General features: G+C 41.0%; 1 protein-coding gene across 14 annotated transcripts in view; it reads left to right on the top strand.

Annotated features, from left to right (window-relative positions):
* Positions 1-23677, top strand: part of LOC119475931 (RNA-binding protein Musashi homolog 2) — a 331608-nt gene that overhangs the window by 161832 nt on the left and 146099 nt on the right. The window lies entirely within an intron of this gene.

Raw genomic sequence — 23677 nt, 5'->3', positions numbered from 1 at the left:
GCGCCTGGTGGGATGCGGTCGTATTGTGGTCCAGCAAAACTTGAGACGGGTTTAACTTTTTTGCTGGATGACAATACTTTCTACGCTGAAGCCCCTCAGCGTTGGCACCCCCGCTGCATCGACGGACTGGCCTCAATCAAATGAATGAGCAAGCTGCATTTTGAACGCGGCCTTAGTGCCTCAGTATACTTCAAACAAAGTTCTTGTCAGATTATTGAACAGCATCTCAAACACCCTTCCCCCTTTCCTTTCTGAAATCAAAATAAGGGGGCTGTGCCACAGCAATCGGCCGGGTGTGTGGAGGTGTAAAAGCAAAGAACTTCTCTTTCAGGCTCTCTTTTTAACATTCTTCACAGAACTACTTGCGTCACTTTTGTTGTGTACACCTAAGTACAACACAATGAATGCCTCGGAGGAAAAAAGTGTGCATCCTTATCCCCATAGCTCCTCAGTGAGGTCATGTAGGCAGTGTGATACAGGAGGAGGCTATGACGATATTCTCTATTCGAGTGTGGCCGTTTGGAACTTTACCGTTGACACCAGGTACAAACTAATTTGTTTAAAGCCATGAATGTTATAAAATGTACTCTTCCTCTCATAGACTTTTATTTTATTTATTTCACCTTTATTTAACCAGGCAAGTCATTAAAAACTAATTTATTTACAATGGTGGTCTGGCAAAAGACAAAGCCTCTTTAGGGAATGGGTTAAGGGCTAAAAAGAAATGTCATGGTAGAAATTTGCTGGCAGGAAAAATTTTTAAACCATTTTTAGTTGCGTGTCTTTGAATACACATGTGTAACAATAACTATTCCATGGGAAACAGACAATAATATACTTGATGCATCCTCTTATTTCCATTAAAGATAACACAACAAGAAAAAGAAAGTAATTCTCATTATATCCCCGCTGCGCCCTGTCTGACTAATGCAGCACCTGTCGCCAAGATGGAAAGGGCACAAGTTACCTGGAGTAACACTGTGAGGAATACTGTCTGGCTCTGCACATTTGCTTCAAAAATAGCAACCCTTAGTCATCCAAGCTCTCTCCGTTTGTAAATACTAGATGCATGAGGGTCTGTCAAACTCAGCACATTTTGGATTTTTTTTTTTTTTTTTGGCACCTCTTGTGTGTCCTGGTTACGCTGTCTCTTTTGATGATTCCTCCAAAATTCAAGTGACTTATGTGTGAGATGAAGTTGTGTATAAGTGTGGGAACGAGATGAATGAGGAGGCAGCTTGTGCTGTGTTCATAAAAGTGCACTCCAAGCATTCAAGGACGGACTTTTTCATGCGTGTTTTTTTTTTTTCAGTGTTTAGTTCATTTCAAACATGCAGGTCTTTGCTTTGTGTTTGTCTCTGAAAAACATTATGTTTGATGTTTTAGGTTGTATTTGCATTAGATGGGAGCAGTGGGCATTTTTTTCTGGTTTTAAAGCTGAAGTAGGTGAGATTGGAGCAAATATGATTTTAAAAATGTATTTTTATAAAACGGTTGCTATATTGTGACAGTAGTACATGAAACAGGTAACCTGAAAAAAATCATGTGCCTCTGTGTCCTCCGGTGCTCCTAACGGCATCGGCAAGGTTTCACAGACCGGAGGAAAACAAGCAGTAAGAGCTGATCTGAGGTCTGCTGTCCAGCTGCCGTCTATGAGAGCCGGCTGTCAATCACTCGCGAACTCCGACCAAACGGTCAAACTAGGCAGCACTGATCAAATATGAATCAATATTATGTTTCGTTAATGCCTATTTCTCACCTCAGATGTTTTCTGCCACTTTAAGTGCACAAGAAAAAGTGGACATGAGTGGACATTTAGGCTGGAGGCCTTTAAGAACATCCTGTTACGCCTATCCACTGCCACCTTGCAACTTATAGAAGACCCCGTATTTAGTTTATGTCTCCGGAATCGAAGTTGTGAAAGTAGTGGCACAGCTAGCAGGAATTGGAAGGATTCACGAGAGCTGCTAATGAGCCACTTGGCTTTTAGCTTTTAGTCAAAGTACACTCTGACACAAGTAGATCAGAGTGCAATGAAAAGAGCACGCAATAATGAAGTGGGTATAGACTGAGGGGCATTTTATCTTTGAGGCTTTGCTCCCTGACACTGTGACACTTTGGAAATGTTGCACACATAATTACTCACTTAGACAAGTAAAACTATAAACTGGGTAACAACCAGGGTTGGTTATCGAGAACCGTTTCTCATTTGGAACTGGTTCCACATCTATAGGAACTCAAGGTATGTTGGAAAACTCAGCCGTGACAGCGTGTGGCTGATATTGTTTTCACCTCGTGAGCCTATGTGTGAGTCATTAGCCAGAAGTGCAGGGTAGGAAGTGGGGAAGAGGCCATTGCCCCCCCACACACACTTAACGCCCCTGGCCTGATTTGGCACCACAGCTGTGATCCCATCGCAACATGGGTTACAGGTCTGGATTCATAAAGGCAAAGCTTGGACCTCTTAAAGCTGCAGTGGGTAGAAATGGAGCAAATATGATTTAAAAAAAGTTATTTTTATAAAACGGTCACTATATCCTGACAGCAGTGCATAAGACAGGTAACCTGAAAAAATCTTGTGCCTCTTTGTCCTCCGGTGCTCCTAATGATATCTGCAAGATTTCACAGACCGGAGGAAAACAACCAATCAGAGCCATGAGGAGGTGCAGAAGTCTAGTTTTCTCTCAGAACACTTGAATTACAATATGCTGAAAGGTTATTATGGAATTTTTGCCCAATGATGCCAAAAAATTGTTGCTTACTGCAGCTTTAAGGGCATTCACATGATGGGTCTAAAAACGCGTGGAAAATGCCATGCCATGCCGCTTTCATCTTTTTATCCAAGGTGCTTGGGAGGTTGCGCTCCTGTGTCGCACCTGCTGTTACTAAGCAACCAAGACCGTGCTGCGATGACGATGATGATAATGTTGTGGTAATTTAGCTGTAAAAGCCTCACTGACTAAACTCAACAAAGTCAAAACAAAGATAAATAGATTTCAGCGCCGTAAATCCCTCACAGTAACATTACTGCTCGATTTCTCTGTGTCAATGTGGCTGACCTTCCAACCGGATGTTGTGACGTTTTCGCACGGAAAGGGTGAAATACTCCATGTGACAGATCATAAAGCTCTAGGGGGTTGTCCTTTATTAAAATGATTAAACTCTCCTCCGTATATTTACCGTAGACTGATATTTACGGAAGAAAGAAAAGATATGTGTGTCCAACTATGATTGGTTTCTCCTCGTCACATGACATGCGGTGCGCGCTTCCAAAAGTTGGACTCTTTTTATCTCGAGGCGCTTGGGAATAAATGAATGAATTGGGCCTTAGCTTCACAAACAACTTAAATAATATCCTTCAAGGAAATTGTTGACTTGTTGTTGAAAATTGTTGCATCTGTAGCATGGTGCCAAGACGGAAGTCATATTCCCTTGAATTCAGCTATACTAGTGCGTCTAACTCAAGATAAAAACAAGGATAAAATGAGAAAACATTCAACATGTGCATGGAAGAGAGAATGTTTGTATTCTGTCTCTTTACCAGGAAGACATTCAGGAAAATTATTTGGAATTGATGAAAACCATCAAATCTAAATGATACCCACAGAGCTAATACCTATGAGCATGACTCAAGTCTTGGTAAATGCGTGCAACAAATGGGATGAATTCTACCATTTTGCATCGAACCGAGTTTTCAAGTGTCTTTAGTTTGCATGCATGTGCACACACTTGTGTATTTGTTTGTGTGTTTTACGTGTGTGCATGCTCCCAGAGGGGAAACAGGCTGTATGGGGTGTTATCTGCTTCTGCAGAGGGTGACAGCTAATCACCAACCCTGACAAACACAGGGGGAGAGGGGAGGGAAGAGAGAGGGGGGGATGACAAACGAGAGAGAGGGAGCGAGGAGATGGCGGTGGGCAGGGGGATTGGCATTTGAATTCCAGCGAGTAACCGCAGAGGGCTTCGGATCCTGTCATCGCAACCTCTGTATGAGTTTGGACTTGAGCTGGACAACCGCGTAGCCTCCCCACCCGGCCCACTGACAACTAATAAACCCCCATCAGTATAGGCACACACCGAGATAGGAGGCCGCCGAGACAACATTGCGACAATTCTTGATGAGTTGAATAAATCTTTATGTTTGCAGAGTCTGTCAACAAGCGGCTTTGATCTCCTACCTGCTGCTCGTAAATTCCCAGCCTCATGGAGAATATCTGCCGAAGGGTTCGCTAGCCGTCTTTATTGCTCGCGATGGCACCTTTTCAAGTGGTGCCTTGTCAGGTATAAAGACATCAGCGCTTACAGTATCCGCTAACCGTTGCCATTAATCGTGCCCAAAGTCTGTGCTAAATGCATTTGCAGACGGTTTGCCTTGCAGATGGGCTGATGCATGCTGAGTTAGTGCGAGCTGCCGGTGTCGCCTGTTGACACGGAGATCAGAGGGCTGTGAGAGATGGAGAGATGCTGTCGTGAGATGGCGGCAGGCAGGCTGCACAGGGAGAGAGGAGGAGAGACGAGGCTCCGCTCTGGTTTTTTCAAGGAAGCGTTTCAGGTCGATGCATTCCCCTTAGCTGTTGTCATTTGTAGGCACAGATGCCTATTGTATTAAAGCGGCAGTAGGCAGAATGTTTTTGGCATCAGTGGGCAAAAAATAACATAACATAATAACATTCCAGCAGATTGTAATTCAAGTGTTCTGAGAGAAAACTAGACTTCTGCACCTCCTCATGGCTCTGTTTTCAGGCTTTGGAAAGTCTAGCCCATGGCGGGAGACTTTGACCAATCACAGGTCATTTCAGAGAGAGAGAGAGCGTTCTTATTGGCTGTTCATTCAACGGAGGCAGCTGTCAATCACTCGCAAACCCCGATCAAACGGTCAAACTAGGCAGCGCTGATCAAATATGAATTAACATTCTGTTACTGTAATGCCGTTTCTCGCATAATGTTTTCAGAAACATCTTGTAGTGTACTGTTTTTTTAATGATATTTGTTCCAATTCTACCCACTGCTGCTTTAAACAGAAATAGCACACCATAGAAATGTACGAAACAAATTGTCAGTATGAGTTTTTGCTCTATATGATCTGTGAATGTTTTGTTTTGACATTTTAATGGACCCTAATGACGGCTCAGTTTGATTACCAATAGTCCGACTGAAATATCAATCTTTTTCCTGGTGGTCATGTGTCTTCTGGACTCCCCGCCGGAGCCACCGCGGGTGGCGCTATTCGGACCAACTGGTGTCTGTCTGTCTGTCTGACTGGGTAACTGTGATGGGCGTCACGCTGGGGGCCTCCATACGGGGAGACCCTCATCTTCTCACAGTGTCATACCTCTCACCGCTTTGCTCTCTCTATCTGACCCTGTCAGCGAGGCAGAGAGTGACAGATGCAGACGGAGAGAGAAACCGCGCAAAGAGACAAGAGAGTGGGTGGCATATCCTTTTTAGATACAGGCATATAGCTGAAATCCTCGCTTAATAAAATCAAAGATAGCTGTCAGATGCTTTTACCGAGCACAGTGCTCGAGAGCACGCAAATGGCACTATCAGTAAAGAAGTCAAAGGTCCACAGCTACTCGAGAATTGAGGTTGTCATTCACGTCTTTAAGCATTCGGTGTAAGTGCCAGCAGTCTGTTTAACAGTTTATAAGAAACTCTAATACAGTAGAGATCTGATTAGTGATTATATGTGGTATGATTAAAGTTGTTTTTTTTATGTTGCTTCACAAAGGTTGATTATTACCTCACTTAGTGAGTGGAAATGGAAAACATTGGGCCTAATGCAGCAACATTTTCTTAAATTTCTCTTAATTTTCTGTTAGGAGAAAAAAAAAAAAAAGTCAACTCCAGATTCACCAAACGTTCTTAACCATCCAAATAGATCGAAAAAAATAAAAAAACATTGGTGCATCCCAGAAATCAATGGGTACTAACAAAATCCGAAACAAAAATAAGAGAAAATGTGTTCTTATATCGCTTCCTGCATGAGGCCAATTGCATTTATGTATGTTAGAAGGCTTGTGGTGGTCTGGTGTGGGTGACCGCATCTGTGTTTTGAGTGTGCGCGCGTCTACATCTGTGTACTTGTGTTGTGTTGGAGCGCTAATGACAGTTGGCATTTGGCCACTATCAGTGGATCGTTAATTAGTATTGAGAGGTTTGGGGGGAGCAGCACAGATTCCCCTCTATCTCGCAAACAGATGTGTGTTTGATCTGCTAACCCAGCTTACACACACACACACACACACACACGCACACACAAACACACACTTACGTGCACACACAGTCCATCCATAGCAACTCGCTGACATATGGAAATGTCTATATATCAGCATTCTGATATTGACAGCGATAGATCTAACCACAGGGAAAAACATCAACAAAAAAAAACATGGATCATAGTGAAGTCTGTTTTGAGCCTGCCAAAGAAAAATGATAAAGACATGAATGACAATAACAAACCGACAACAAAAAGATAAGCAGAGATGCGCTATTAGCGCTGTAGGCGTGTACTGATACACTCACCTCACGGTTCATTATTAAAGAGGACCTATTATGCTTTTGTGCTTTTTCGCTTTGGTGTGTTTTATAGTTTTTTTGTGCATTTAAAGGTCTGAAAAATTACAAAGCCCAAAGTCCCACAAAAACACTGCTTCTGAACTGCCTGAAACGTCCCGCCTTTTCTTCCGTAACGTGGTGATGTCACCAGGTAACACATTTCCATAACTGCGATTTTGGCACTCCCTCAAACAAAGCTAGTTGGATCGGAGCTGGAGCGGAGTCCAAAGAGTTTGGTTCGGTTGACCAATCATCAAGTGGGAAAAGTGTTTTTTGAACATTAAAGCATGTAAATATGTTCTAGTAGAAACCCCAAATACAGGTATGCACCTGAAAATAAGCATAATATGTCCTCTTTAAGGCCTTTACATACCGGCAGCATTTTTTTTTTCATGCAATTAATTTGCATCTCAACATATTTTTTCAAACTGTTGTTTTTGTCATGAATATTTTCACATTGAACATGAATTTTACGCAGCGAAAAAGTGAAAAAGAGGTACATTTTCTGAGCGTTCACACCGCGAATAAAGGCACCAACCAATCACATTGTACAGAATGGTTTGATTTGCGCCTATACTATACTATACAAACTTTATTCCTCCTTTCAATCTTGACAAAGGTTGCACAGACCAGATCCACTTTTTCCCGTTCTTATCTTTCACAATAAAAGCCCTAGACATATAATATTCACAGGTGAGCATTTCGCATTTTTGTGTCGTTTATTTGTCACGGCCCCAGTGTGTAAAGGCCTATAGTTTTTATAATGTAATAATATAATATTTTTTTTCTTATAGATTTGTTGTAGCTTTTACAATCAGATCCTTATTCACACAAACAAAAACAAACAGTAAAAATCTCTCCGCTAAAATGCCCTTAATACATAGAGAATAAATGCTCGTACTTGGTGGGACCAGTAATCTCTGCACACCATACATCAGAGCGAAAAAATACCAACTGAAGAAGTACTTCACTGGCGGAAGAGGAGAAGTAATGAAAATAATTTGTGTTTATTTTTTAAAGCCAACCTTTAACGAACCTCTACAAAGTCACAGACACTGGAGTAAAACATTATTATAGCTCTCACTAATGTCAGAGCCTTTGTCTGTTCAGTTAATTGTAGCGTAGTTGTCCTGATGGAATTGCTCTGTGACCTTTAGTATTTTTATTTCTCCAGCCCTTATATTTGCTAAGTGATGGTATTCTGGCTGATTAGCGCACCCTCGTCCGCCCCAGACACACACACACACACACACACACACACACACAGATACACACTATTACAAAACACAATGTATTCACTCCCAGAACCCCTCTCCCATTGTTCTGCTTTATAACACTGGGAAAGGAGCATCAGTCAAGTATATTAGCTGGATCCTATTACTGTCACCAGATTGCCTCTCTGAGCCATCTTAAAGAGCCCCCAGACAAAACTTCCTGTCATGTTAATCCAAGCTTTAATAAATAGAGGGATGTGTAACCATATTCAAATAGGGGCTCCCGTATTTATGCTGACAAAGAGAGACGGGCTATCGCGAAATGACAGATGAAAGTGTTTTGCATGAAAAGGAGGAGGAGGAGAAAAAAAAAAGTTTTTATCGGCGCTCACTCTCTCCCATTCTGGGGAGAAATGTCAAATTATTGAAATGGCCTTTAAAAAAAAAAGCTTAAGCCTAATCTAAGTAAAACACTGCAGGTATTAAGGACAGCGGCCATTGTGAGTTAAATGAATGCTATTCAACTGTAGCTTGCAGCTCATTTTATCCCTCTTGTTCACCTATTGATATCAAAGTACATAATACACACCTTGTCTCCGGAGAGAGATTTATGTTCATCGGACCTGTGAACATTAGAGCATACTGTCACTGAGTGCTGATTCATGAATACAGAAAGTCTGTTATTACATTTTTCTAGATTGTTATTCAAAGGCATTAGTAGATGTGTCGTTTAGTTAAAGCTCTGGCAGTCGCGGAGGTGCAGCAGTAGCCCTTTGCATTCCTCTCCATCACTAACAAAAGAGCTGAAACCGACCTCGCTCATTCAAGGCCGTCTCTTAGATACTCATGTGGGAAAAGCGCACTTGTGCTATCACAGAGAAAGACATGCTCTCTTTCAGTCTAGGTTCATTTCCAGAAAGTCCTTCCTTGAGTTAAACCAGTATTTTACTACCACGTCTGTGTGTTTGACTACGCCGCGCAGAGACTTCCCTTTTCATTAATAAGCTGATTGAATCCGAACATGTTTGCTCGTTCCTGCCGCTGCGTGACTGAGATGTTCCACGTATTGCTGAGGCTGCACGGGTTTCCCCGTTGCCTAGGCTACATGAAGCAATATTAGCAGGCATCTCCTCAGAATTACTGGGTATGATTGAGCTATCCTTTTAAAAAAAACACATCACACAAATAATTTTTCATTGCCTAATAAAACTGAATAACAGTATGTACTTAAGACCCTATCTTCAAAAGAAAAAGCAAGAGCTCCTTGGTAGCCAAATGGTTACAGCGCTTGCCATATAACCTCTACATTGTCCTCTATTATAAAAGACCAAAATGCAAAAAAGGTTAGTCTAGGAAAAAATGAAAGCCCTGATTGGAGGCAGGTTATTTTACAGTTCTAAAATAATACTCAACAGCAAACTTTATTGTCCTACTTTATATATAGAATGATCACAGACTCTCTCCTCACATCCCTACACTTGTATTTTTAGTGTAATTTATTTGCCAAAAAAAGAAACAAAATGAAGAATAAACAAAGTGAAGATGAATTTGACTGATGACATTTATTTTTTTCAAATTTTCTATATATATCACGATAAAAATGTTATTGTGAATTATTTTGGCCATGACAATCGTGTAGTGAAAATCTGATTTTGTGACAGCCCTAATTATAAGCAGTAGTACTATAATTGATAATAATATTGGTATTAGAAATTGGTAATAACCAATAGTATTGCTCATTTGTAATGGCAAATATTGAAATAATAAAGTGTTAGATATGCTGCGTTCCAGTCAGAGATCAGAATTTCCCATTTGAAATTTCCAACTTCCGACCCCCAAGCGTTCCAGATGTACAACGCAAAAAAAAAACGTAAACAAAAAAAACATGGCTACCTGTGGCAAACTGATGGTTCTTCTCTGAAGTGTTCACACAATTGAACTCTCAGCAGCGCCTCATTGCATATATAGACAAAAGAACGATGCATGAGGTAACAGACGCCATTATACATTTTATTTTACGGACATCAATTTAAATACAGTACGGGTTTTACTATAAGGTAGTATGTATTATTTGAATTAAATATAGGCAAATATACTTGTTATATGTTGTTTTTATGACTGCGCCGTTGACAGCTGTGGCCGGAGGCATTATGTTTTGGGGTTGTCCATCTGTCCGCCCATACATCTGTTCATCGGTACATCCGTCCAACCCATTCTTGGTAACGCGATATCTCAGCAACGCCTGGAGGAAAGTTCTTCAAATTTGGCACAAACGTCCACTTGGACTGAAGGATGAACTGATTAGAATTTGGTGGTCAAAGGTCACTGTGACCTCACGTCCGTCCCATTCTCGTGACGTCTCAGGAAAGTCTTGAGCGAATTTCTTCAAATATGGCAAAAACATCCACTTTGACTCGAGGATGAACTGATTTGATTTTGGTGGTCAAATCAATTCATATGCTAATTATGACAATTTTACACAAATGTCTAAAAGGATAAAATGATGAAGTAATGACATTTTGGGCAGACATGGATGTAACCTGCAACTCGATTGGTTGGCAGAGGAATACAACCGCGAGGTGGTAATTCTAGTTTAGTTGATGGTTTATCAAATACAATGTGCGCTTCCATGGGTGCTGCCATTGTTGACGTAACACAACTGTTTCTTCATGAAGTCAGAGTAGATGGATTGCCCCGTGTTTAAAAGTAGATATTCCTGGGCGGCTGGTTAGCTCAGTCGGTAGAGCGAGCGCCCATGTAACGCCAAGGCTCAGTCCTAGCAGCAGTGGACCCGGGTTCGAATCCGGCCTGTGGTCCTTTCCGCATGTCATTTCTCTCTCTCCCCCTTTCCAACACTCTATCCACTGTCCTATCAATAAAATAATTAAAAATCACCCCAAAAAATAACTTTAAAAAAAAAAAAAAAAAAAAAGTAGATACTCCGACTTAGAGTGGCATTCCATTGTACTTTTTCGAGTTCCAAGTTGTCTGGAACGCAGCGTAAGCTTATAAATGCTGAGTTAGCCACACGCTAACAAGCAGGTAGCAGCAATTAAACAAACATTTGATTCTGCTTTATGCCTCAAAATGATTGGAATATGTATTTAAGGGGGTTCTTGCAAAGTGTTGGCAGCACCTTTAGGTGTCAGTCAGCAGAAATTATGTATATGCTTTTACTGCTTGAGCAATGAAAACCGAGAAAGCATCACCAAAAACTAGAAGGCGGACAGAAAAAGAGATGTAACAGTATTTCAAATGAGCTATTAAATATTAACATGAAATACCGCCAACTAGATTATAAATGGCATATGGGAATTATTAGAAATGAATGACCTTAATGTATATTAAAAAGGGCAGTGTGTCTATTATCTATCTATTCTAGTGTAATCCTTTTCGTCCTCTGCGATTTCCTCGCACGTTCAATTCATTTGCCCATTTAAACAAACCTCCTCCCAGACATCCCTCTCACCCTCCTCTGCATCATGTTTTCATACAGTCTCGCCAAACATTTCATAGTATCCTCTGACCCTTTTCTGTCCTCCAGTCAATGCTGCTTGCAGCTATATTTACATTAGCAAGGAGGAGGGAGGAGGGAAGAAGGGGCGGATGATGTAAAATGTGTTTCATATGTGGGTGCGTGTGTGTGTACTAAAAGAGAAATCTGATTGGCTTACCAGGAGGAGGAAGGACATCATTTTAAATAAGTCCTCAATGTTAAACTGTTTGCTCTAGGGCTTAGGGATTGCTCACCTCTCCAAATACTATTTTAGCTTGAAAGCACAATATTTCCCAGCCAGAGCTTTCACATGGGAGAATGAGGGAGGGCCCTGGTGCAGCAGTTTTCATGGAGGTGGCTCGCAGGCATACTCCATTCTGACAGAATGAGGAGGCACTCTGCAAGAGTGTGGCGGAGAGGAAAGGGGCCCTATTAATAAAATGACTCCATAATGGGTAGTTCCCTGCAGCTTGGCAAAGGAAGACAGGCGGATTGATGGATGAGGCCAAGGCCTACTTCCTCAAGCATACTGAGCTCAACTGTGTGTGGACATGCCTCTGTGAGGCCCAACGTAAAGGCCAGACCCCACAACATACTGAAGTCCCATTCATATAGGAAGGAAGGACCGTATAAATGGTTTCCTGTTCTGTGTAAAAGGGTCAAAGTGGCAAAAAAATCATCTAAGCCTGGTTGTAAAAGCCATCTTGAGATGGCGGTTATGCTATATGAAAGCTTCAGACATTTTTTTATTTCAAATTATGCAGTATGCTCTGTAACACAGATGGGCTGATTTGCAGGATGGAACCAGGCAGAATTGACCTTAATTGTAATCTTACCTCAAAGTAAGGTAAACAAGACTCCCTGGGTGATGGTATTACATTTGTATAATGCATAATTGGTATTACTTAAGAGCACAGCAGACATAAAATAGTTTATGCCAGAAATGTGGGTTGTTTACAATAAAATTATGTATCTTTTTTAACCGCTTTTGATGCTGGCTTGGGCAGGGCTAGAGATGAGCTAATAAAATACTGCTTTGCCACAACAGTGTTACGGTCTGCCCTAACAATATAGCAGCCTCCCGAAGGCATCACTCCATCATCCTTTCATTACATTTCTTTGTAACAGTACATTGATTAGAGTGGCCTCAGCATGACTGCCTTTTTAATTGTGTATTTGCCGATCTGAAAAGCCGCACAGAGCTCAGTGGCAGGGTCTGCACTAACCATTTCAACAATGCTCTGAGGCATTCTCTGACACACAAAGTTCATCGTTAGAATATACATCAGTTCGCATCACCATAGCGACCTCCTTGGATGCCGAGCAGGGGACCTCATAAATATGTAATCCTGACAGATTTGAGGAATTGTCTTCCTCAAGTGTTCCTCTCAAGCCATTTTGTTAATGTCAACATGAAGGAAAGTTACTGGAATAAGTGTTGACATTCAGCCCATGGTGTATATCATTAATAATTACATACACACGAATTTCTGTCAGACGCATGCTGAAAAAACACTCGAATCGCGCTTCTCTGTCGCTCTCATTTTTCGGTAATTAGGTATAAAAAATAGATGAATTGTGGACGAGAACGCTCTGAGCTCATTCCTCTCATGTTGCCATAGAGTTGGCTTCATTCATAGTGTAATATACAGTGCACCATATGGCAGTTGCGATTTTTCAGTCATTCTTCAATTATGCGATTGCCCATTAGCAATTAAAATTGCTGGGGCGTCCTTATGGCTCCCCTTGTTTCCTCTCTCTGTCCAAACAATATAATAAAGAAATGTTACTTTGTTTATGAATCAGTATGCAAATTGTCATCAGTAGAAAAATGCTAGTTAGAAGTGGACGTAGCCACCATGACGTCAGCCATTGGTTTGTGGATTGCTGTTTTGAAGCCTTGAGTTTGACATTTTGCCCGTTGGCATCTTGGTTTTTTGCAACCAGAAGTGACACAAGATGGAGGAGTTAAGTGCAACCGAACGCTGAATAAGATTTTTTAAGCGACCAAAAAGGTTATAATCAACTTTCATGAACTAAAAACACACTGTTAAAATGTTTAAAGTTGTAAGATGAAAACACGGACAAGACAGTACAATGCCGTGGTAGCGGAACCCCTTTGAAAATGGCCATGCCAGCTTTTCCTCACCAAAATTAAGCGCATGTTTGTAGCGTTATTTAGCCTCCTTCCCAACAAGCTAGTATGACATGGTTGGTACCAATAGATTCCTTAGGTTTTTCTAGTTTCATATGATGCCAGAATCTTCGCTCTAGCTCTGAGCCCGCTACGATCTAAAATTCGCAATTTGAGTTAATGTGTTAAAGAAATTAGTGGTGTTAAAACAAATTAGCATTAACGCGTTATTATCGAGTTAACTTTGACAGCCCTAGAAAATGAACATCATGCTGTATTGAAAAAGACTTGAAACTAGCGATTGAGACCATAAACTCATGTTTACAATGTTTACTGAGGTAATAAATCAAGTTAAAAGTAAGGTCATTTTCTCATCGACTTCTATACAATCAGACTTTTTTTTTTGCAACCAGAGGAGTCGCCCCCTGCTGGCTGTTAGGAAGAATGTAAGTTTAAAGCACTTGGCTTCACTTTTCAGACCCCAGAGTTGTCAACTGTCACAAATGAAGAATCCAGTTTTGCTAGAAGAAACTATAAAACATTTTTTGCTGTAAGGAAAAATAAAGAGAAATGGGGTAGACAGAGCAGACAGCAGATAAGCACCTCTTCACTCTACATCACTGCTTTTTCTATCTGTGTGTGTGTGTGTGTTCAGTTTGCACTCTAGCCGCGCATTTTTATCACTTCCGCTGAGGGTTGCCACTCATCCATTATTCCTTTTGGGAAAGACAGAGGTTGTGTTCCAGATTAAACATAGCTGGCTCGGCCTCTGCTGAGGACCAGAACAAAAAAAAAAATTGCTCGTCCATCTAGGCTCGCGTTTAAGAACAGTGTCCCTTTTGCCCCCTCGTGTAATTGCAAGAGCTTATAGGGAGCTAAAATTTTGCCCTCTGCTCCTCGTTACACCACCACTTGTAAAAGCGCTCAAGCGTGGATGCAGCACATTGCAGCTCAACGTTCCCAGACAATGATATAGATTTCCTCCACAAAAGAACAATTGAAAGGGTTGTCACAAATTTGTCCATTGTCACTGGGCCGCTATCATTTCTCTGTTAATTGCCATCATTGTAATAGAATATTAGATGCTCTACGCTGCGAAGGGAGTGTTGATGAAGGGGCAGTGCCAGCTGAGTTTTCTCCTTGACCGTCCGTGACCCAGATCTCTCATAATGGTAATGATGATGATGATGATGATGATAATAATGTGATACTTCATTGATCTCTGTAGGGATTTTTTTTTTACCCCCTTTGCCCCTCCACAGTGAGACCACAGTGATGCAGGTTCAGCTACAGACTACTGCCCTTAAGAAGGCAGGGAAGGATTCAGTCTCTTTGCTCAGAGACACTTAAGGAAAACGGATGCTTGCCAACAAGGGGGCTTAAAACTAGGTCCTCCAGTTCAACAGTGGTTTCTCTCTACTCAATATGTGATTTGACTGAGTATATCGGTACAGAAGTGGTTCAAAGTGGTTCTGTATTCATTGGGACTCTTGAGGTTTGGGTTGTGCCAGTAGAAAATCGTATTTATCAGATGCCCCCGGCAATATTGAGGCATTATTTTTTTATTATGATTATTTATAGCCAGAAAAGCCCATATAAATGTTTTTAATAGAAGCCTCTGATGTGGGATTCCACAAGTCATTTTATAAATATATATAACCATTTTTGAAATGGAGAAGTATCATAGAATATCCTCCTACTGCATGTCAGTCCATCTACATATTTAGCACCGGCTGGATCCCAGACAATTTCCATCTGTCTGGTTATTGCTTTTATATATCATGTTGAAGTCACATTTTGACTGGACAATGTAATGAGCATAATGTTAATGATAGGGCTGCCTCCTCTTAGTTGATTAGTCGACCGATCGGTCGTTTTGGTCTTAGTTGTTTTTTATGCTTTTTCATGCTGAATGACTTATTTCCAAGAAACTTATGAGCACATCTGTGGTAAACACAAGATTTAAAGTGGTGTGCTTTTGTGTGATTCTTTGTGGAGAAACTCAGTTTTACAGATCTGTCGATTAAATCAACTAATCCATTAGTCAACGACAAAATCATGTGAGTGTTAGTCAACCTAGTCAGCCCTAATTACTCAGCTTGAGCAATTCTGCTCTTCGATTTATATTTAATTGTTAAACCTTTGACAAGTGGGATTTTGTCTGTGCACTCTGATGTAAGTTAACGTCATAGGTGTGCAATACAAAATCCTTAGCTAAACTGAATTATGAATATCATTATTTTAGTCGGACCAAGCCTTTCGCACCTTACCATGCTGGGGATGCATATTTCAAACCGTTTCCTTAATCAATTATTGCCGACAATGACAATCAATAAAACTTACAGGTGCTATTGATAACATTCAGCCAACTACATGACTCATTTTCCCACTCCTGTTCCATTGCATTCACTTCACAACAAGTGGTTGCCAGGCACTAACCGTCAAACTCCGCCAAAAGCCAGTTTTTTTTCCACACTAACTGGCAGCTTGATCGCTGACGACACAGAGATAGTACGTGATACCAACGTGGTTATACTATTGGCTCCCAAGCCTTGTTAGAAGCGGGAACTAAACGTCAGATATCTTCCACAGATATAAACAAAACATTAATTATTGTCCTACTCCCATATGTCGCTGTTCAACTGTTTTACTTTTGTACTATTCTCAAACCACAGTTAATTTTCTGACCTTTTACACTACATGTCCTTCACTTTCTATGTTGTCAGTTGATGTATTTGTGATCAACTGGATGATCAGCGTTGATTAATTGATTATTGATAATGAAATTCCTATGCCATGCCAAATGTGAATATCTCACAACAGCACAATTTGTGTATCATTATACATAGTTAGTATTTGTCTGAAAGTAATTCGGTACCACAGTGATATAGTTGGAATGAAAAGCTATTTTTTCTCCTTGAGTTATTCATACCAGGATTTTTTTAAGCTCAATTGGCCACATATTGACAAAAGTTGTTTGTAAGCTTTTCAAAAGGATCTGCTCTTTTGAGCTTCACCTGTTGAGTCCATGCAAATAGCACAGAGTGTGCCTTGGTGTTGGCAGCATGAGCACAAATCCCAGTAATCCTTGACACCAAAACTGACACCAAAATTGCCTGGTAACTACACACACACAGTGTGATTCTTTCCACTTGAGTAAAAGTGAAGTTCACACAGCAAGTATAATGGATGAAGAGGCAAGAAAGAAACTTCTGTGCACCCACTACAAAACCAGCACAAAGCCCTGGGTGCCAGCACACAAACAGAGCCCAGAGCCTGAACAACCAGTCCCAGGTCACTGTCTGTGTCTCAGGTCTCCGTTCCTGTGGCATCAGATATGATCTATATCAGTGTCACCCCCAAATTGCAGGAAAGCTCCTGTGCTAGCCTTCAGCCGTGAGCTGAATGTAAATGTGCATTTGACACCTTTCTAAATCGCTGTCATAATTCATTTCCAGAGCTCTTAAATCTCTCCCTGTCACCTGGCACCTCCGCTGTTTTCCTGTCCAAAAGCAGAGCACATTAGCCTTTATTGATGCCTTTGTCCTTTGATACATAATTCATCATTCAGCAACTCTTTTTTTTGAATGATCATGTATTTTTCGGAGGTTGTTCAAACATATGGATTGATACCGACAAAGAGGTTGCACCTGGTATGGAGTTAGGTCTCATGCTGTATGACAGGAACAGGAGAAGTCGGTTTTTCACAGCGTGATATAGAGCTTCACTGTCACATTGCTTCTACTATAAGTTGACTGACCACAGGCACCTTTTTACACTTGAATCTATCAATGTTACCTTTTAAAGCTCACTAGCTGTGATCAAACTCCTCCTAAATCAGGTAACATGTGGCTTGCGGCACAAACACAAGAGGTATAATGTGCAGAGGTTTATGCAGGGTCATAGGGTTCATCTTGAGTCATCTAACGTATGCAACTGAGCTTCATTACTTTTAGATGTAGTCACACTGTACACCACAAACAACCTTATATGCTGTATAGTCAATGAGTCATTATACAAACGTTTACACAAATTGTTAATTGTAAATTATGGTCTCATTTAGAGTCAAATAGACCATAAAGCAGGGTATGCTTTAGGGCGTGGATACCTTGTGATTGACAGGTTGCTACCACAGAGTTGTCCGGTCTGGGAGTTGTCCGTGTTTTCGTCTTAGAACTTTAACCCTTTCACAGTGTGATTTCAGTTCATGAAAGTTAATTATAACCTTTTTGGTTGCCTAAAAATGTCTTATTCAGCGTTTCGGTTGCACTTAGCTCCAACCCCTCGTGTCACTTCTGGTTGCAAAAAAACAAGATGGCGAACCAAACTCGAGGCTTCAAAAAGGCAGTCCACAAACCAATGGGTGACATCCCGGTGACTGCGTCCATTTCTACTGTCTTTGGCTGCAGCGCCAATGTTGAAGGCTGCATCTAATCTGCTATACTGTATTTATACAGTGTATATACATTTTATATAAAACTATCTTACGTAATAGTATGTCTAAAACTCCATTCCCCTCAAACTCTTTCGCTTTCTTACCAACCAACCCACCCACTTCCACAGAGTTCACTGCCTGCCATTACTGAAAAGTTTAAATTGGTACTGCCACTACCACTTTTACTGCCAGTGTCACTTTTACTACTACTACTACTACTACAACTACTACTACTACTTCTGTCATTACTACTATTGTTATGTGAGGACAGCACTGCTATCATTATTGTTTTTTACTTTTTATATTTTCTTGTTTTAGACAGATTTTTGATATTTGTATTTTTCTCACCTTGTAGAAAAGTAAGATTACAAAATAAGAGCATTATTACTAGAGGTTTTCTCGATCTGGATCGACATATTGATTCAATGATCAACGATCCAATATCATCGATATAACGTGAAAACCTTGATACATAACATCTTTAAGATATGCCTTTATTTTGAAAATCCCATCACACGTCTATGTCACCGTTTCCATCCAAGCACAACGGCTTCCTACAGAGCCCAGTAATACAAATTGTCAAATCATATTCGAGTTGCTTTTTGTGAGTATAAATGTTAAATAGGCATATCATATTGCCTCCTATCGATCGCAGGCCCTTGAATTGAATCAAATCTAAATTGTATCGTGGCAGCAAATGTCTTATCGTTGTCCAAAGAATTGTTATAATATTGTATCGTGATGAAACTTGTGATTTTACACCCCTTATTATACACGACTTTCATTTAATGGATATACAATATTAGCTAATACCTCAAAATCAAATTGACATTCAAAGAACGGGATCAAAACAAAAGGGGGCACCGGTATTGAATCAGCTCCTTCTGAATAAATGTGAAAATGCTGGTAAGCCAACAATTCACACACCTAATATAGTCCTGTCAGGCCTTTTTTTTTAAAAGAGGAGGTTATTTGGTTCAGATGTGTTTGCCGCAGCCAGGTTTAGTTAAAGAGCTGCCCGGCCTTCTCGCCCCCCGACTGTCTTCCAGCAGCCCTCTCTTTTTTAAGTGGTCATGGACTGTTCCAGTGCATATACCACAGTGAAATGGACTTTTGCTCTTTTCTTCATTGTCACAAAAGGCCAGGCACTTCGCTGGAGTTCCCATTCCCCTTTTACATAGTGATAAGACAGCCATTATCCTTTGAACCTTTCTTTTCAGCGAGCCAGGAGAAAAGGAAGAGTGAAAGAGAAGGAGGAGGAGGACAGAGAAAGATTTCTTCCCTGAGGTGAGCCTGGCCTCACCTCTGTGTGGCGGGCTTTTTTGTGAGCAGTGAAGAGGTCCTTAACCTTCTATCAGATGGAGGCACACAGTTGTGTTCTGCTTGAATAACTACATTGAAAAGCCCTGAAGCACGGGAGATGGTTCTATAGACTCTGCAAGTGGCAGAGAGGGAGAGAGAGACTGAGAGTGTGAGGGAGAGAGCGGTAGACTGTATTGTATGACCTGCTGGAGTGTGACTCTCACATGATGTGCACATTCTTTGTTAAAGTGCCCATCAGTGCTTCACTGTGAATCTGTGTTCTTTGTTGTATGGGTCTCGCTGACAGGATGGTCCTCCTCTAATAATGTCACAACAACACAGTTCACACATTTATATAATACACTTCCTTTAATAGACCTCACTTCATTTTACAAAGTAGCAGCCTCTCTGCTCTCAGGCAGTAAATGGCTTTACAGTAGCAATACTATCAATATCAGAGAGCACATATTTGAATGCCATGTTGCATGAAGGGCTCATCGCGGTTGATGGCTGATGATACCGTGGGTTGTTTTGTCAGATTTCATGCGCTCACTTATCTGCCTTCATAACACAACAAATTATTGATTATAGTAACAAAAACATATTGCATACTAGTACAGAGGTCATGAATAGTGTTATGTTGTGTCTATTATTTGTGGGTATCATTTTACATTTTGATGAATTTCATGTCCCCACTGTATCACAGAGTAGACTTAGAAAATTGTTCCTTATCAATCTCTGTGTCGACAGTTGTATTTCAAGAAAGCAACTCCATTTCTTTGAGTCTTTAAAGACGACTTGTTGTGCTTATTTTAAAGTGCATACTTGTATTTTTGAGTTTCTACTAGAACATGTTGAATTGCTCTAGGCCCTGATCACATGGAGATGTGTCGCTAGAAACGCGTCGCCCGCAAAACCATTATTATCCTATGGTACGGCGCGCCAGTCACGTGTTTCTCTCCTGCGCCGCGTGTCGCGTTTTTCTAGCGTTTTTTAGACGTGCATGAAAATATTCCTAACTTTTCAGCACCAGGCGCGGAGTCGCACTGCTCCCATATGTCAAATAGGGCCAGGCAGCAAATCAAATCAAGTAAGAGGCGGGCTTTACTACTTTACCACTTCCTTCCTCCTGTTTAGATGCCGGTAGATGTGGCTGGTCAGCTGTTGGACTGTGTGAGAGCTGCGGAGTATACAAGAGAGAAGGGGAGATTCACATCTTATGTTCTCATGTTCTACTAGAACATGTTTACATGCTTTAATGTTCAAAAACACGCTTTATTTTGGTCATACCGGCATGCAGGAACTCTTTTCACCTCCTGCCCGCCCCCCAAAAAGCCCAGTTTGCTCTGATTGGTCTGCTGGCCACTCTGTTGTGATTGGTCAACCGAACCAAACTGTTCGGACTCCGCTCCAGCTCTGCTAACTAGCTTTCCTTGAGGGCGTGCCAAACTAGCCTCTATGCAGGTATTATGCAGATGTATTACTTGGTGACATCACCACGTTACGGAAGAAAAGGCAGAACTTCAAACAAGGCGTTTCAGGCCGTTCAGGAGCAGTGTTTCTGTGGGGGAGAGTAACTTACTTTGGCGTGGACTTTGGACTTCAAAACTTTGCAAACCTTTTACATGCACAAAAAAACTATATAACACACTAAAGGAAAGGGGAAAGGCACGAAAGCATAATAGGTCCTCTTTAAGAAAACAGAATATTCTCCGCCGGCCAATTTTGTCTGCACATCTATCGTTGCATGGCGTTGCAACTCTTTTGGCTGTTTCAGTATTCCTGATATTAGATGACAGAAGTCAAAAGCTATAAATTGCTGTCTCCCATGTAAATGATCACAGGCTGTCAGCCACACTTGTCAAATTAAACGTTTTACCATAGTTGGTAAACATGCCATTCCATCTTCTGCTCTGCCGTGGAGCTTTCACGCTGTCAGAAGTGGAGACATTATAAAGTGGTTCTGGTTTTAGGAGCCAGAAAAATAAAAAAAAGATTTCTCACATTTAATTCCAAGACAGTGTAATTATCTGCCTAGGTACTTAACGTAACAATGGGATTACTGTAGTGTAGAAAAAAACAATCCAGAAGTTACTCTGTGTTCTTCAAACTCAGGCAATGAAATCACAACCCACTGCACTCCAAACTCCAGTTATCCCACTTCCTCTCGCTCTAATGCGATTTTCATTAGATCGCCTGGCATGAGACAAAAAGGTTAGCTTACATGACATTATAAATGTCTGTTTATAAAACTGTTGCTGCAGGTGATATTGCTTGGCTGCTGTTTATTTGTACACCACTTTTATATGTTTTCCCACCATGCAGTCATCAGATTGCACATTTTTCAGAGACGCAGCAAACTTCCATTATTTGTGCTGCATGTTTTGTGTGTTGTGTTAACAGAGGAAACAGTTTGGGGAAATTAATGACTTTGTTAGTGTTTGTATAGAAGCTACAGTTGTAACGCAAGTGAATTTATACTCACAATTAACAATTAATTTATATTTGGCCTTCTGATTTTTACTGTTAACCCCTTAGAGATCCACACATACATTGTCTTTTTTAGGGGGGTTACAGGAGGTCTTTAGGGGGAGATATCAGTTCAGCACTATATGTCACATAGAAGTGGTGTACATCATCTGAAAGCTGGGAAAGATTAATTTGAGATGCAGCTCAGCACTGAGCGTCAAGTTATTCTAGTCATAAATCAGAAATTCTAATGCTCATTTATGTTTAATAAGTTGTTGCAGCAATTTTTGGGGATTGATACTATTGTTACCACTAGAAAATTGATAACAATGATCATTAATCCCTCCAAAGTACCACATTAAGACACAAAGACCTTGAGGAAAACCATAGAAAAAGCCATGCTGTGATTTGGTATCAAAAACTTTTGACATTTTGAGATTTCTACAAGAATTGCATTTTTCAGCAATTTGATGGTGAGCAGAAACACCCTTATTGTAAATATACCTAGGAAAGCCATCCATCCTCTGAATGCCCTATAGGTCTCTAGTTTGTGGCTGTAAAGTTTCATGAGGCTGTGATTATCATAGAGGTCACAACTGTTCATTTTATAAAGTGAGGTCAAATTTCAAAAATTGGTCTCACTATATGAAATGGTTACTATGGGGACTAACATCATCACATATGCATATGTTATTGGGCTTATTGGATCCACAAGAGTCTCAGCTTTACAGTGATACCCAATCTATGCAATTCCAAGACTGTTTAGGAACCCCAGTATGCAGAAATATTCAAACACACCATTTTTAGAAAAGGCGAAAATAACTAAAAACTGCATGGTGTTTGCCCCAAAACCTCATGGGATTATCATAAAGCGGTCATGTTTGTAAAGGATATCTTGAGGGTGAGAGGTCAAGGGACCCCTGTGAATATGGCCATGCCAAATTTTTAGTAAGTAATTTAGTAGCCTAAATTTGGAGCGTTATTTAGCCTCCTTCCTGACAAGATAACATGGTTGGTCCATTGGTACCAACCATATCATAGTATCTATGGATCAACCATGTTAGCTTGTTGATTCCTCAGGTTGTTTAGTTTGATATGATACCAACCGAACTTCATTGAGTTGAGTTGAGTTGAGCGCGCTAAAGCCTCTTAAAGATAGTAATGTCGGCTGGGACTTCGGAGGGTTAAACGTCACATAGACTGCTAGAGATTGTACACACTGGACCTTTTAAATGATGCTTTAGTTTAAATGTTTATTCAAGGTCATTGATGGAGCTGTTTCTGTCCTACTGCACACATTTCTGCAGTGTAGGATTTTATAAGCCCCACCTCATATGCCGGCATCCACCTGTAGGCTCTGTAGGTGCTGAGTTCTGTGCACTCTTGCAAGGAGTAACAATACTCTGTCCATATAATAATGGGTGAAATCTAGATATACCTCGCATATAGGTTACTTAAAATCCATATGACTTTTGCTGACTATATTTGGCAATATTTCCGGGAGGTGCAAATAAAGTGCCTGGGAGTCACATGTGGCCCTGCGAGCCGTGCAGTGAGTAACCAAGCCCCACAAGCTGCGCCAACGTCTTGTGTGCCAAATGTGTGGCAAGAGGGTGGCATGAACAGTGTGCCAGCGCTAGTCTGCCTGGCTGCCAGGCACTTCTCTTTATCCAATCAGACAGTTCGGCTTGAGTGAGACCCCTATTCTTGTCTCTTCCCATCTCCTCCCGAAGCTTTGTCACCCTCCCGTGAAAACGCACGCTTGTGCGCACATCTTTCCCCCCCTCTCTCCTGCACAGCATCAAGCCTCCTCGGTACACCGTTACACTTACCTAGAGACCATAACCAGAGAGTGAATGGTGCAGAGTGTTCCTTCTTTGTTTTCTGTCTGCTGCTGCTGTCTTCCCCTGCTGTTTTTTTTTTTTTTTTTTTTTCTCCCAAGACAAAATCACAGGCTAAATGAGCACGCCTCACTCAGTTTTTTAAGCATTTCTTCAGAGTTATATAGAAAGCAGAGTGTGTCTAGAGAATCCGTTTTTCAGGGATGTGAAGGGGGGTGGGGGAAAAGC

This window comes from Sebastes umbrosus, chromosome 17, assembly GCF_015220745.1.
Source record: "Sebastes umbrosus isolate fSebUmb1 chromosome 17, fSebUmb1.pri, whole genome shotgun sequence".
Taxonomy (NCBI): Eukaryota; Metazoa; Chordata; class Actinopteri; order Perciformes; family Sebastidae; genus Sebastes; species Sebastes umbrosus.
This window is presented reverse-complemented; position numbering and strand designations above follow the sequence as displayed.